This window comes from Panthera uncia, chromosome F2, assembly GCF_023721935.1.
Source record: "Panthera uncia isolate 11264 chromosome F2, Puncia_PCG_1.0, whole genome shotgun sequence".
NCBI classification, from domain to species: Eukaryota; Metazoa; Chordata; class Mammalia; order Carnivora; family Felidae; genus Panthera; species Panthera uncia.
Genome location: NC_064812.1, coordinates 51360322 through 51375282, shown reverse-complemented (window position 1 = coordinate 51375282; position 14961 = coordinate 51360322).

Here is a 14961-nt window from a genome sequence, read left to right as displayed (position 1 = left end):
TATAGATGTAATAGTTTCAGAAAATGAACACAGAGGAAATACGGTTGTGCTTTGAAATAAAATAAAATTGAAGGGAAAAAGAAATAAGAAGAGTTTGAGGTAAATAAAAAAATGATTTTTTTCTGAGAACTTCAATTTGCGTTAGCACAGAGAATGGTTTCTTGTTATTAATTTTTGTTTAGTAAAACTAATATACTTTTAATGTCATTAAATATTTGATTTTTGTTTTCCAGAGAAAATATAGAATTTTACAATTAGAAAAGAACATTAGAATCCTGTAGTGCCATATGAACATTCTCTCTGATGTTAGTGAGTGCCCTAATTTCCCTGGGAAGACTTCCTGTGTGAGTGCTTTTTCTTACAATTAGGCTGCTGTGAAATTCAGAATCCTAGTGAGATACAGTTTCATTCTTTCTCTAAGACTAGAAGAGACGATTTGATTCATTGTTTTAATGAGTGTGGCTTTATGTTTTTTACTCTTCAGGGATCCTGCTCATTTTTGAGATTGTGTTTTGGGTGCTGACACAAGTCTTTGGTTAACAAGAACAGTTTCCTTGTTTGGAGGAGAGAATTTCAAGCATCATCTTGGCCAGTCTGTTTTCACTAAATTTATTTGTGCTGTGCTTTCTCTCTCTCTCTCTCTCTCTCTCTCTCTCTCTCTCTCTCTGTGTGTGTGTGTGTGTGTGTGTGTGTGTGTGTGATTTCCAGTGTAGATTTACAGTACTTTCTCATTCATTACTTTGCTTTAATTACTTTTCTTTGAAGGATGGGTTGAAGATTAATTCTTATGTTTTCCCGCCTCAAGCCAATGCTTTATCTCAAACTAATAATTCACTCTCTTACCAAGCTTGACATGACTTTGTAGATCATTTTAGCATTTGGGACACAATTCACCTCAGCTAATAGAGAACTGAACCATATTCTAGGTAGTGGAATAGACAAGAAAATCCTTCAGAAAGCATATGGTTAGTTAGCTCTCCTCACCTCATTTTTCTGACTTTTAAGGACATTCCATTTTCATGTGACTTGTGGCTTCAACAATCAGAGAGAAACTCCCTCATAGAAGTCTTAGCACACTGAGACTCCTCCTCTCCACAGACCAACAAAATTAGCTGTGTACAGAAAGTGGGATGCTTGGTGTTACAAGAGTGATTGTAATTCAAGAGTTCGTGTCTTTAAGAACTCTTTGATCAATCTGAGTAGAAAATTAATGATATAATTATAGGTGATCAATAATACTCTCCTAAAAGATCTGCTGAACCAACCACTAACTGATTAGCAGAAAGTTGAAATTGTGACTAATTGGCTATGTACGTAAGTACATTAGCTAAGTGGAGAAGGAAGGAATAAATGCATAAAGGAAGAAAGGAAAGAGATAAGAGAAACACCCCTCTTTAGAATCCTTCAAATATTTCTCCTTGCACTTAATGAGACTCCAATCTAAGTCTTCAAGGCAATTTATGGTCCAGCCTTTGCTGCCCCTCTGAACTCACCTCTCTCTGCTCCATTACTTAGTTACGCTTGTGACTGCTTCTAGTTCAGGCTTTCTAGGCCTCTAAGCAGTGTACTGCTTCCAAGAATGTCACATGATTTGCTGTCTTCCCCTGGAATTTTTTTTCTCACACCCCTCAACCTTTCTACGGATTTTCCTGAATCACTTTGTTTTCAGTTCCTCATCATAAGCATCATGCTCTCCAATTTAAATGTAAATTGCTTCATTTCTACCCATTATTATTTTTGATAATATTTTTGATAATATTTGATAATATATTATTTTTGATAATATTTTAATATTATTTTTGATAATATTTTTAGTTTTGGTAATTATTTGGTAATTATTTTGATAATATTTTTAGTTTTGGTAAGAACATTTATCATAGTCTGTAGTACTTTGTGTATTTGTTTCACAAAAGCTGTCTTCCTCCTTTGACTATAAGCTCCACAGGATCAAGTGCTGTCTGTTTCATTCACCAGAGTACACCCAGTACCTCGTACATAGTTAAGACATAGTATTTAAACATTTGTTGGCTGAATATATTATTACATTTAATTTTTTAATTTTTAAAATATTTTTGAGACACATAAAAAACAATATTTTTAAAAATATTTTGAGACCGTGAGTGGGGGAGGGGCAGAGAGAGAGAGAGGTGGGGGGAGTCACAGAATCCGAGGCAGGCTCCAGGATCCGAGCTGTCATCACAGAGCCAGATGTGGGACTCAAACTCATGAGGGGCTCAAACTCGTGAAAGGTGAGATCATGACCTGAGCCGAAATTCGACACTAAACTGACTGAGCGACTCAAGCGCCCCAAATATATTATTACATTTAAAACCAATAATTGAATTTAAATAAATTAATTATTTTTCTGATCGAGAGGGGACAGAGAGAGAGAGAGAGAGAGAGAGAGAGAATCTTAAGTAGACTGCACACCCAGTGCAGAGCCTGATGTGGGGCTCAATCTCGAAACTATGAGATTATGACCTGTGCTGATATCAGGAGTTGGACACTTAACCAACCCATCCACCCAGGCACCCCTGAATTAAAAATTTAAGCATAAGAATAATTAATAAGTGGTAAATATAGAAGAACCATGGGGGTTGGGGTTGTGTAATATGAGGGGATTTCTAATAATTCTCTTATTTTGGACACGGAACCAGGGTAGATATATGCTTTCAAGTGAAGATGAATAAAAGGTAAGGTTAAGAGAAATAGATAATCTAGCTCAGTCTTAAGGTTCAAATTGAGACATGGCTCAAAAGTGGTATGGAAAATAATGAAGAAATCTGTTAAAGGCAAGTACAGACAAGATAAAGAATTGTGTTAGAAAATAAGAGATGAGTGGCTGAATGGAGAACTAAAGTATCAAGTTAGACCTCTGATCCTAAATATATAACTTTAGAGTTTTATAGAGACTTTATTGGAATTTTTATTTTGTACTCAAAGTAATGAGATATAAAAGCAGCCAAAGCATGTTGATGAACTTATATAAAAAGATGAATAGAAAATATAGGTTCAGTATGGGTGGAACAGTGACAAATAAAGAGGAACAGTGACAAATAAAGGAGGAACAGTGACAAATAAAGAATAAAAGTCATAGAAAATCTCACAATGATTTATAAGCTTAAAAAAAGGTCAAGAAAAAGGATGGGAGAATGGTTGATGGAATTATGACTTACTGTAATATTCTTTTTGTAACTCTTATTTTCAGATATTTATAGTGGACATTATCAATTCTTTATGTGTTCAAATAAAGTAATCATCAAGAACTTACTGCTTGGTTTTCTTCTCATTGTACTATATCATTTGCTAAATAATAAAGCAATATATTATTTAAAATACTCAAGCAACACAAATTCAAAGTAAAAATCTTCTCTCCCTCAACTCTATCCTCAACTCTGAATGTTTTATTATTGCTATTTGCCATTTACTGAAATGTTATAAATAGTTATAATAAATTAAATTTTGTTATATATGTAATATATATAATTATATAATATTATATAATTATATATATGTAATATATATAATTATATAATATTATATAATTAATATAACTTCATGAGATATTTATATCCTCAGCTTCCTGGACTTTACAGAGCAAAGCCATTGTAAACATTCAATATCATGAATTGTTTAAAATCTTTTGCCTGTGGCAACTCCTTTGGGCCTTTTATAGCTTTTAAAGTGCAAAAGTATCAAATATAATACTAACACTCTTTGGTAGGCAGATACTCTCTAGGTAGTTGGGTAGATTAACATTCCTACATGCTGTAAATTTTGAAAATGATCTTGAAACCTGTTATCTTCTAAAAGGACAATAAATTGAGATAAATCCAGTGAGCACAGGTGTATTATCTAACATAATAGGTACCTAATAAAGTGTCTTGAGCATAATAGATCTTTAGTAAGTATTGATTTACATTAAATGAAGAAATGTTCTTGGTTTCTATAACTCAAAGGCTTTGCTCTCTATGTGCTGGCTAACCCATAGATGTGTTTGAAGCTGATGTGGGCCGCTGACAGATACTAGAGAATAAAGAGTGGAAATGATTACTCTTTCAACATCTTAGCAAAGGAACAGTTCTGAGGAATGTGAGTTGAGCTAAGATCACCAAGGCAAAGATCAAAAGGCAGAACAGGGCTAATACTGAATGAGTATGAGCTGCAGTAGAACCAAGAAAAAAGGTTGCCATTTACAATAAATTCAAGAATATTCTACAGTAAAAATCATTCTGAATAGGGATAGAAAGATATATTAGAGGTTATAACAGGCAAGTATTTCACAATCTGGCAGATTGACAGATCAAAGATAACACAGTACTCAAGACTAGAGGAGACAGCAGGGGAGTAGTTTGGGCTGTGACAATTCAATGGCGAAGTCCTAGAAGGAGTGTAGGAGTTTCATATTTTTAGGTGAGCAAATAAAGCTACAGTGAATTAGAAATTTGGAGCAACATTACAAATATGTCTGTGTGGAAACAAAGGCCCATACCTAAGATTACAAAGTCAAGGGAAGAGCAACAGAGGCCTTTATGAGGAAACAACCTCCTTCCATGCCCTGTATATGTATAAATGAAATCATACAGTATTTTTCTCTCTCTGACTTGTTTCATTTAACATAATACTCTCTAGGTCCATCTGTGTTGTTGCAAATGCCACATTCCATTGTGTGAGTGTGTATACATATATATTGTGCGTATATATACACATATATATACACATCACATACATATACATCACAAATATATGTGCATATATACACATATTCTTTACATTAATTTATCCGTTCATGTAGTCATTTTTCAATGGACACTTAGTTTGCTTCCATATCTTGGTTATTGTAAATAGTGTTGCAGTGAACATATGGGTACCTAATCTCTTTGGCTTGATGTTATCACTTTTTTTTTTGATAAAACCCAGAAGCTAGATCATATACTAGTTATATTTTTAATCTTGTGAGGAACCTCCATACTGTTTTCCGTAGTGGCTGCACCAATATACATTCCTACCAGTAGAGCATAACGGTTCCCATTACTCCATATCCTCATCAACACTTGTTATTTTTATAGGTTCTTGTATGTCTCAAATTCTATGAAAATTAGAAAGGTGTTTCTTAATTAGGTGAAAAATCCATTGTTTTCAGTATCTGTGATCTCCAATTTATGAAATATTCAAGATCAACATGTTAAAGCATTAACATGTTGACTTTCTTATAAGATTTGATCCATCAATCCATGGTTATTAAAGCAACAATCTATCGAATTCCTGGGTGATACAGGATACACTTAATACATTTGATATAAAATAAAACCTCATTGCATACGTTTCATTAGACTTTTTAAAAATAGAGAAAAATATTTCCAAGTAGTCCATAATTATAGTTTTCTATACATAATTTATCATATACTATAAAAGATATAATTTAATGAAAACAAAATTTGACTTATATAGGAAAACTTTGACCAAATCATTGTATGATCATATTGTTTTCATTTCTCCTTATCTTCTTATAAATTTCTGTTTGGCATGCATTGTTTGTAATGATTGAATGGCAGATTAAGTTTTAAAATGTCCAGAAGCATTGTAAAATATCTAAAAGTATGCCATACTTACCTATGAAATATAGTCTGATGATACTATGAAAATCATGACTTACTCTGATCACTTTGTGTACTTCTAATAACACTGATACTCAGAAGGTATACTGATTCTCAAGTCTTGCATCATTGAACACACTACTGTGAATTTGTGTATCTGAGTTTTACCAGTGGTTAGCACATAGTAGGCAGGCAATACATATTTCTTGAAGTAATAAGCAAATCTGAGAGATGGTCTAGGAAAGTAATAAATATGAAAACATAATAGGAAAGTCACAAAGAAATGTGCTGAATGGAAGGTCTGTATAAACAAATCTAATGCTGGAAAATCAAGTATATTCAGCTGCCCTCTTGTGAAACCAACATTTAATTAAATACAGTTGTCTCATAACATACTCAGTGGTTGAGCTTCTCACAGCTGAACTAAAATTGTTTAAATAAAACGAGACTCATTAACTTTTCTAATTGTTGTTTGCGTGAAGACTTGAACTTTGCTTTTAAGAAGAAACTGCTCCATCTGCAGCTAGTAAAAAGTATCAGCTGGCGATGTGTAACCTTCATGAATCATCCATTTGTTTTTTTCTTTCTCGAACCAGTGAGTGTTAGGGTGAGGGGATTCTATAAAAAATTTCAAAGAATGTTTCAGGAACTGTATTTTGTGCCTGTCTTCTGAGCGTATGCATACCAAAAGGAATAGTTGCCTAGTTTGTATAAAGGTAAAAGTACATGCATCATGGGAATGTAACAGCTGCACAACTTTAGCCTTTCTTAGTCATCAATAGAGAGGAAACAGATCATCAACACTTGAATGCTTCATTTTATAATGATGCTTCATATTGTACAGCTTTAAAATGGCAAGTGTCTCTTGACAAAGAAAATGTTTCATTGCTGCTAGCTGATAACACACACATGTTTTCCCTTAAGAGAAGTAAAATATGGGAAGTCTCCACTTGATTTTTAGAGTTTTAAGGTTAATACAAACAATAAAAGCATAGGGGAAATCTTACTACTGGTTGAGATTCTATAGAAAACAATTCATCATGTCCCAGTCATTTTTTCATTTAATGGTACTTTTTATGAATGAAGCCAATTTCATAAGTGGAGCCATTTTAGAAAACATAAGTCTTCTAGTTTTTCTTATTTGGAAAAGACTTTTGTAATTTAAGAGAAAAAGAATATTTGTTCCATGTTTTTCTCCTGACTTTAGTCATACTTACAGACTTTTCTTCTAAGTTCAGATACTATTACAATTGAAATCCATTGATGGAAGAGTTAATAGTCTTACACCTGGGAAAAACGGAGACTTGGACTTATTCTCACATATGAAAGATGGGTGGACGTTGGTTTTGTAGGTAAGTGTAGATAGAAGCTTCGGTATTGTCAGAGGCCCAGTTCTGTCCATGTTTTTTTTTTCCCTCTGCCATCTTCAGTGGGAGGCTTCTAGACTCAAGTTATTAAATGGTTTAGTGGTTGCTGAAGGTCTAGTCCTTGAGTCCAAAGTTCAGAATGCAGGAATAAGAGAAAGTGGGAGAAGGGCTGGCTTCTCCATAATAAAGAGACTACTTGGAAACTTTGTGCCACATTTCTGCTAATTGTTCAGAACTAACCTTGGAGAAATGGTACCATACCCACACCTGCATTTACAGATGCCTCAGAAATAGAATTTTCTGAGACACACAGCTTAGGGTTTTGCTACAGTTGAAGAAGTGATGCAAAATTGGAAGGGGCAATGAAGTCAGTAGCACACACACAAAAAAATCACAATTTTATGCAACAGCAACAGTTAGAAATGGTTACAAATTTAGTATAGAATTTGAATTTAAAATACAAACAAGTAAGACAAAGGAATAAATCAAACTAAAAAGGTGAAAAAACTTTAGTAGAAATTGATGAATATTTGTTGAAATGTATTAACATAAATATACAATGTTCATTAATAGGAAAATGATACTCTTAAACAATGTCAACTCTCAACAAATTCCATTTTAAATCAATGCAATTATAGTCAAGATCTGATCAAGATCTGAACATACTTTTCTTTGAGGGTTGCTGAGGAATATAAGTTAATGATAGAATTTATATGAAAATGAAGAAGGACAAGAGGAGATATGACATTCTTTGGGACAATGAACCTAAGTTCATAGCTTATATTCAGTGATTATTAGAGTAACAAAGGCATTGTGGTTTTGATACAAGAAGATGCACATTTGCAAATGTAATATAATAGAAACCTCAAATACACTTTCTATGATTCTTGAAAAATTGCAACATGGAGGAGCTTGCACTGGAAATCAGTGGGTAAAAGGACTATCCAGTATATGATTCTGGAGAGCTGTTTATCTATATGGAAAAAAGTGAAATGAATTTGTATTCCAATCCAATACATTAAATCTATTTCTGATAAGTTATAAACCAAAATATAAAAATCCAAGGTATGAAAACTTTTAAAGACCATATAAAGAATAATATCCTTATGACTTAGAGGTAGGAAAGAACTTTATAAACAAGACCAGAAAAAAATAGTAGAAATGAAAAACTGACAAACTGAATTTAAATACATGAGCTGCTTAGTCCAATGGTGCCTTACAGAAACTGAAAAGACAAACTGCATTTCTGGAAAAGATATTTATGACACATATTATGAAGAGTTACCATTCGCATTATATAAAAAAATACTTTGAAATCCATAAAAAAAGACAATGGAATAGAAAAGTAGAAGATATGAATAAGCATTTTACAGAAAAGATGAGTTTTCTATAAACATAAGAATATGCTCAGCTCCACTGTTTTCAGAGACAATAACATTAAAATTACCTGAAATAATATTACGTTCCCACTCGCAAAAGTTTAAAGTCGGTAAGAGTTATGCAATGAAATGGAGGAACAGAGAATTTTACACTTTGCAGATGAAGAGCGTAAACTGTTACCTTATTGAAAGCAATTTGGTTCTGCATAATTGCCTTGACCATGTGCACACTCATGTACCAGCAATTCCACTCCTTGGTGAGCATACCCAAGGTACTATTATACATATACTCAAGGAAACATGTTTGAGAATATTCATTGCAGCATTATTTTTATTATCAAGAGACTAGAATGAGTCCAAAATCATCAACAATCAAATTGATGATAAATAATTTTATATTCAGAAAGCAAGATACTAAAATGTTGGTAAATGGTTAACTACAGTTGCAGGAATGAATCTCAAAACCATAATGTTAAATGATAAAAGCGAAGAAGGATTTACATACTATGATTACATTATAATTTTTATGTTATTTTTTTTCACCATGCTGTACATTATATCCCCATGACTTATTTGTTTTATAACCTTTTGAACACCTTCATCCATTTCAGCCACACCATACTCCTCACACTGGCAACCACCAATCTGTTCCGTGTATCTTTGGGTTTGGTTTTTGCTTTTTTGTTTTTAGATTCCACATGTAAGTTAGATCATACAGTATTTGTCTTTCTCTCTCTGACTTATTTCATTTAGCTGAATGTCCTCAAGCTCCATCCATGTTGTCACAAATGGTAAAGATTTCCCTTTTTTGTGTACCTGGATGGCTCAGTCGGTTGAGCATCCAATTCTTGATTTTGGCTCAGGTCATGATCTCACAGTTTGTGGGATTAAGCCCTGCATTGGGCTCTGTAGTGATAGTTCAGAGCCTGCTTTAGGATTATCTCTCTCCCTCTCTCTCTGCCCCTCACCTGTTCCCACACATGTGCTTCTCCCCCCACCTCAAAATAAATAAATAAATAAATAAATAAATAAATAAATAAATAAATATTTAAAAAGATTTCCCTTCTTTAAAATAAATTAATATTATGATTTCACTTTAGAAATGATTTAATAAAGGGGCGCCTGGGTGGCTCAGTCGGTTAAGCGTCCGACTTCGGCTCAGGTCACGATCTCACAGTTCGTGAGTTCGAGCCCCGCATCAGGCTCTGTGCTGACGGCTCAGAGCCTGGAGCCTGTTTCAGATTCTGTGTCTCCCTCTCTCTCTGACCCTCCCCCATTCATGCTCTGTCTCTCTCTGTCTCAAAAATAAATAAACGTTAAAAAAAATTTTTTTTAAAGAAATGATTTAATAAAATAATAAGAAGGAAAAATTTAATAATATACACCCTTACCATGTACATGTAAATTATAAAGAAAGACAAAGGAATGACTAACCAAAAATTCATGGTAATTTTCATATTGGGGCTAGGATATAAGTTAGAAGAGATTGATTATATACATTGAAAGGCACAGAGGAAGCTTCAAAGTGTTGATCAATAATTATTCTCAGGTTGTGAGGTAGGCATGTGTATGTTTAGTATATTTAAAATTAATATTTTTATTATTTTACTCTAAAAATGGTATATCTTACAGTAAAATTAATTTCATTATATGTAAAGTCCATTTGATGGACTTTTTAGGAGAGTAATATGCTGATATATAGAAAATGCTATTTATGTAATGTATTCATACTGAGGCCAGGATAAACATTTCATGGCATCAGGTATAAAAGAATGCTGATTTCTTTTCCGAACATTGGAAATGCAAAATTTTTAACTACAATTGTATTTGGAATTCACCACTTTCTAACATATATTTTAACAATACCTAGAGGACTTCCTTCAATTGAGACATTATGTATTATTCAGGAGTCTTTCATTGCATTTGACAGCAACCCAGTTGAACTTAGGCAGAAAGGAAAATTTAGAAGCTAACATAATTTTGCCAAAAAAGAACAGGAGTGCCAGAACCTCAAATTGAAAGAACAAAAACACAGATATTTACAGTATTTTGTACTTCTGCATCTCTGTTTTCCTTCTTGCAGACTAGGTTTTGAAACCAACAAGCTGGACAATTACTGCTGGCAGCTCATTGCTCACATTTCTTTAGCTTTACTACAGCAATCCACATTAAATCTGCAGCTCTAATGGACCTCTTTCACAAACTCTTCAGCATTTCAGTGACTTAATTCCTTTGTGAAACAATTAATGCATTTTTGATTACCAAAGAAGCAGGAGACATGTGAAAAACAGGATGAAAATCTTTTTAGGAAGTTTATTACTAATAGAACGCACAAAGTGTATACATCAATAAGTATCAAATCAAGAAATTGTACATGAGTACTGCTGATATCATATAGAGCTGTAAACTATTGGACCCCACCAAGAAACTGGTGAGTATTCCACTCAGAGAACTATTTAGCTTTAATAGCACTGGCTCAAATATTTGGAGATTAAAAAAGAACATGGGTTTAAAAAAATCCATTTATTTAATTTGGGCATACTAACTACATATACCGTATAATTACATAAGCATTCAAAAAAAAACCACAGAGCTTTCTTTCTAACAGAATTATAATTAAAGTGTTAATAAAGTCTAAAAACTTATACATACACACATATATATATCTAATGTATGCAAAACTCTATAAATCAGTTGTGAATAAATGACTCATATAGTCAGTTTGCTTTTAGATATGACATTTAATATTAGAATGGTCTTATCTGAGGTTGAAATTTTAGCTGTGCTATTTATTCTATCTCATATGTCTTTTTAAAAACATTTTTTTAATATGCACTTCCTCTCTTAGCTGCTTATCCCAGTAGTTTTAATTTTTACTCTACCATTATTCTACACCTTCTGCTTTATATCTGGAATAAAAAAATAAGTAATATCCCACTCAATGTCTATTATGGACCCACCATCTACTGGTCTCCCAGAAAAAACTGAAACACACAGAGTTTATCATTTTATCCATTCCTGTATTAGCACTTTCTACTCCTTGTCTCTGTGACTCTTAACACTTTTATTTACAATGGGTAATAATATTTTTAAGGCTTATTATTTTTTTTTTTTTTACTTTCGAGAGAGAGAGAGCATGAGTGGGAGAGGGGCAGAGAGAGAAGGGGACAGAGGATCCAAAGCGGGCTCTGTGCGGACAGCAGTGAGCCCTATGTAGGGCTCGAACTCACAAACTGTGAGACCATGGCCTGAGTAGAAGTCGAATGTTCCACTGACTGAGCCACCCAGGTGCCCTTACAATGGGTAATAATTTTAAGTCTTCATCTCACAGAGTTTCATGGAAAATATCCAAGTTTTATTCTTACCCCTTTACTCCTACTTCTGAGATGATTAATTTCTCTTGCCCAAGGTTATCAAAACTTTCTTTAATATATTCTTTTCATTTTTTCTTCCCTTTTGTGTACTTGTTCCAGGTCATCGTAGTCTCACCTATAGCCACAAATCTTTATCCCTGTCTCCAATACCTCAGCTCTTATATCCATCCTGCACACTCTATATCTTATCTGCCTTGTAGATCTTTTATTTTATTCTTTGAATGTGCCAGTTTATGTCATACTAGTGTGTGTTTATAAGGTAAATAGCCTTGCTCAGAAATTGCCCAATTTCTTTTTTTTTAAATTTTTTTTTATGTATATTTACTTTTGAGAGAGGGAGAGAGACAGAGTACCAGTGGGGCAGGGGCAGAGAGAGAAGGAGACACAGAATCCGAAGCAGGCTCCAGGCTCTGAGCTGTCAGCACAGAAACTGACGTGGGGCTCGAATTCTGGACTGCGAGATACTGACCTGAACTGAAGTCAGACGCTCAACCCACTGAGCCACCCAGGAGCCCCGAGAAATTGCCCCATTTCTTAGATCAAAGACTATTTGAATAATGTTTATTATTTCTGGTTGTATTTTGGCTAAATTCTATTTCTCAACTTGTGATACAGAGGAAATTCTTGATTCCAATCGAGATCAGGCCCCTACTCCTTACAGAGCATCCCATTTGACCTCTCAGTGACTATTGACACATACCCCAAAAGTATGACACTATAGGAAACATACTTTGTAAATGTCAGTGCATCCTGAGTGCCAGTGGGGTCTACCTTTCATTATTTTATCAGAAATGAAGAGCTCTGGACATCCTTACCACTTGAACAGAAATATTACTGAAGGTCTTCCCCAAATCCTATTAGCCTTTTGCAGCCAAGTTCAAAATAAAAGGAGTGGGGGTGGGGAGAAGGGAGTAAAGTTCTCCTAAAATGGCTGAGTTGATTTGTTAGTTTGGGTTTTCATAGCGGACACAAGGACACAGTTTGAAAAAGTATAGAGTTGTGTTATACTCCTTGTTAAGATTTTGCTATTTCCTCCGAAGTTCCTACAGAGTATTTTTTGACTGAAACCCATTAGGTTAATTCCAGAATTGAGGAAGCATATATTAAAATCCTCATTTCTCTATATGCTGGAGACTGATCATCATCCACCTAAAATTTTGCAGATATGCATTGAATTATTTAAGTTTTTCTTATTCGTTATTCATGGATGAGATGGGGAAATTACTTTGGAAGAAAAACAAGCAGCAAAGTGATGTCCTACCTAACAAATTATCAGAATGTTAGGATATGAGAGAGGAAATTTAAACTGAACTGGACAGAAGCTCTTTAACTTTATACTAAAAGTGTTAATGCTATTGGTAAAAAGAAGGGCATTTCTAGTTATGACCTCACCTTTTATAGACCTCAACTGACCTTTTATATGAACCAGTGTGAGTTTGCTCCTTGGTGAGTCACAGATACAGCAGGTGGAGTTGTCACACAAAGTAAGCTCTATATGCAGCAAATAAGATCACATGGAATAGCTTCCAAAGCTGTGATGCCCCAGGAGTGGGTGAATAGGTACCTTTCATTTAGGGTTAGGATGAATATTTAGATAAGGAACTTTTGTCTTCCTATATATAGAGTGGGCATAAGGTCACTCAGTGCCTTAAGGAAACATGCCTATCTATACATACACTGAGACTTCTCCTTGGGTAGAGATTTTAGTATTATAATAAGGTAAATGTAATTGCTGGTCATTCCAAGTGTCAGTCCATGGTCCTTCTGCACCCACGCATGTAGGGAGTTTAGCTCAAAAGGTCTAGGTGGTCTGGGCTGGCTGGAGGTCTTGTCAGGGAAGTTACTATCACCTGAGGGGTGGTTTTGGATTTCATTTGCCTGAGTTAAGAGGTAAGCTGGAAAGGAGAGCTTAAGGAAAAATTGTAGACCAAGGTTAGTGAGTATAAGCAGGTGGGCAGTAAAAGTCAGGTCCTGGGGTCTACCTGATGACAGAAGTAGGGCGCAACTTACCATGAAGGAATTCACAGAAAACTTTAAAATCATCCTTGCAATAGAAAATAATATACATTCCAAATACATTAAATATCACTGACATGGCACATCTTAAAGTGAAAATATAGTTTCATGTAGTATTAGTAATTGAAGAGATAATCATCTCTGAGCCGGGAGATAAAATCAGGCACTGTATGAGAGAAAAAAATATATGGTTAGAAAAATCTTTTTATATTAAATTTTTAAATATTATTTTTTATCACTTGGCTGCTTTTTGGTATTATCACAGAAACTGTAGAAAAACGTAATATTTACTGACTACTGATAATAAAGTTATATTTTCCTGATCCATTATTTTTTTTTGAAATAACAATTGTGAAGGTATATTTCCCCTTCTAATAGAAACAGAAATGACTTAATGACCTCTTTCAGAGTAAATGATATTTTCCCCTATTGCTTTATGTCTCTCTCCTTTATATTTTTTAAAAAAGTTCTTCTATACTTTTGTTGTTTTGCTTTATATTAGCAGGCTAAACTTATGAAAAAAAGCAAAAATGTAGAAGAAAATGAAATGATACAGGAGACAGAACAACTAAAGAAAAAAAAAGGAAAAAAATGAGTTATATTCAAATAAATACTTAAAAGCAAGTTGGTCACAAAGTAGGACAAATTTTTAATTTTAAAGTGACAAAAATGAATCAGCAAATATTTAGCCAAGTTCCAAATATAAACATGTCCTCTATCAAATAAAATTAGTCACAGTAAACTTAAGCTAAATACAAACTATTAGTAGATTCATTGCTCAATTGCTATATAACAGCAGATATCACCCTTAGTTTCTTACAGAGAAAGAAATATATTATTTATTATAAAAAATCAAGAGTATAGGAATAGTATTGCCTAACTTCATTAGAAGGAGAAATATCTGATGTTACAGAAATTATCAGTGTAAAGCCAAAAACTTAATAAAATAAATATGTTGGGAGGAAAGTAAACAGAGATGTAGTTTAACTGAGTTAGATTATCATATATGGTTGCAGGTTTTCAATACACAATATGCAAAGCTGATAAGTCAAACGTTAAATTATTATTTGAAGACATTGATACACATCGTTACACATTGAAGTTAACAATTGCGCAGGGGCAGAACTTGGGTAGAGTAGGATGGCAGAATAAAAAACTGCATATTATAAATCAACTTTGTTGTTTTGACCCCGTGCATGTTTTTTTCATGATAAAATTTAAAATAAGT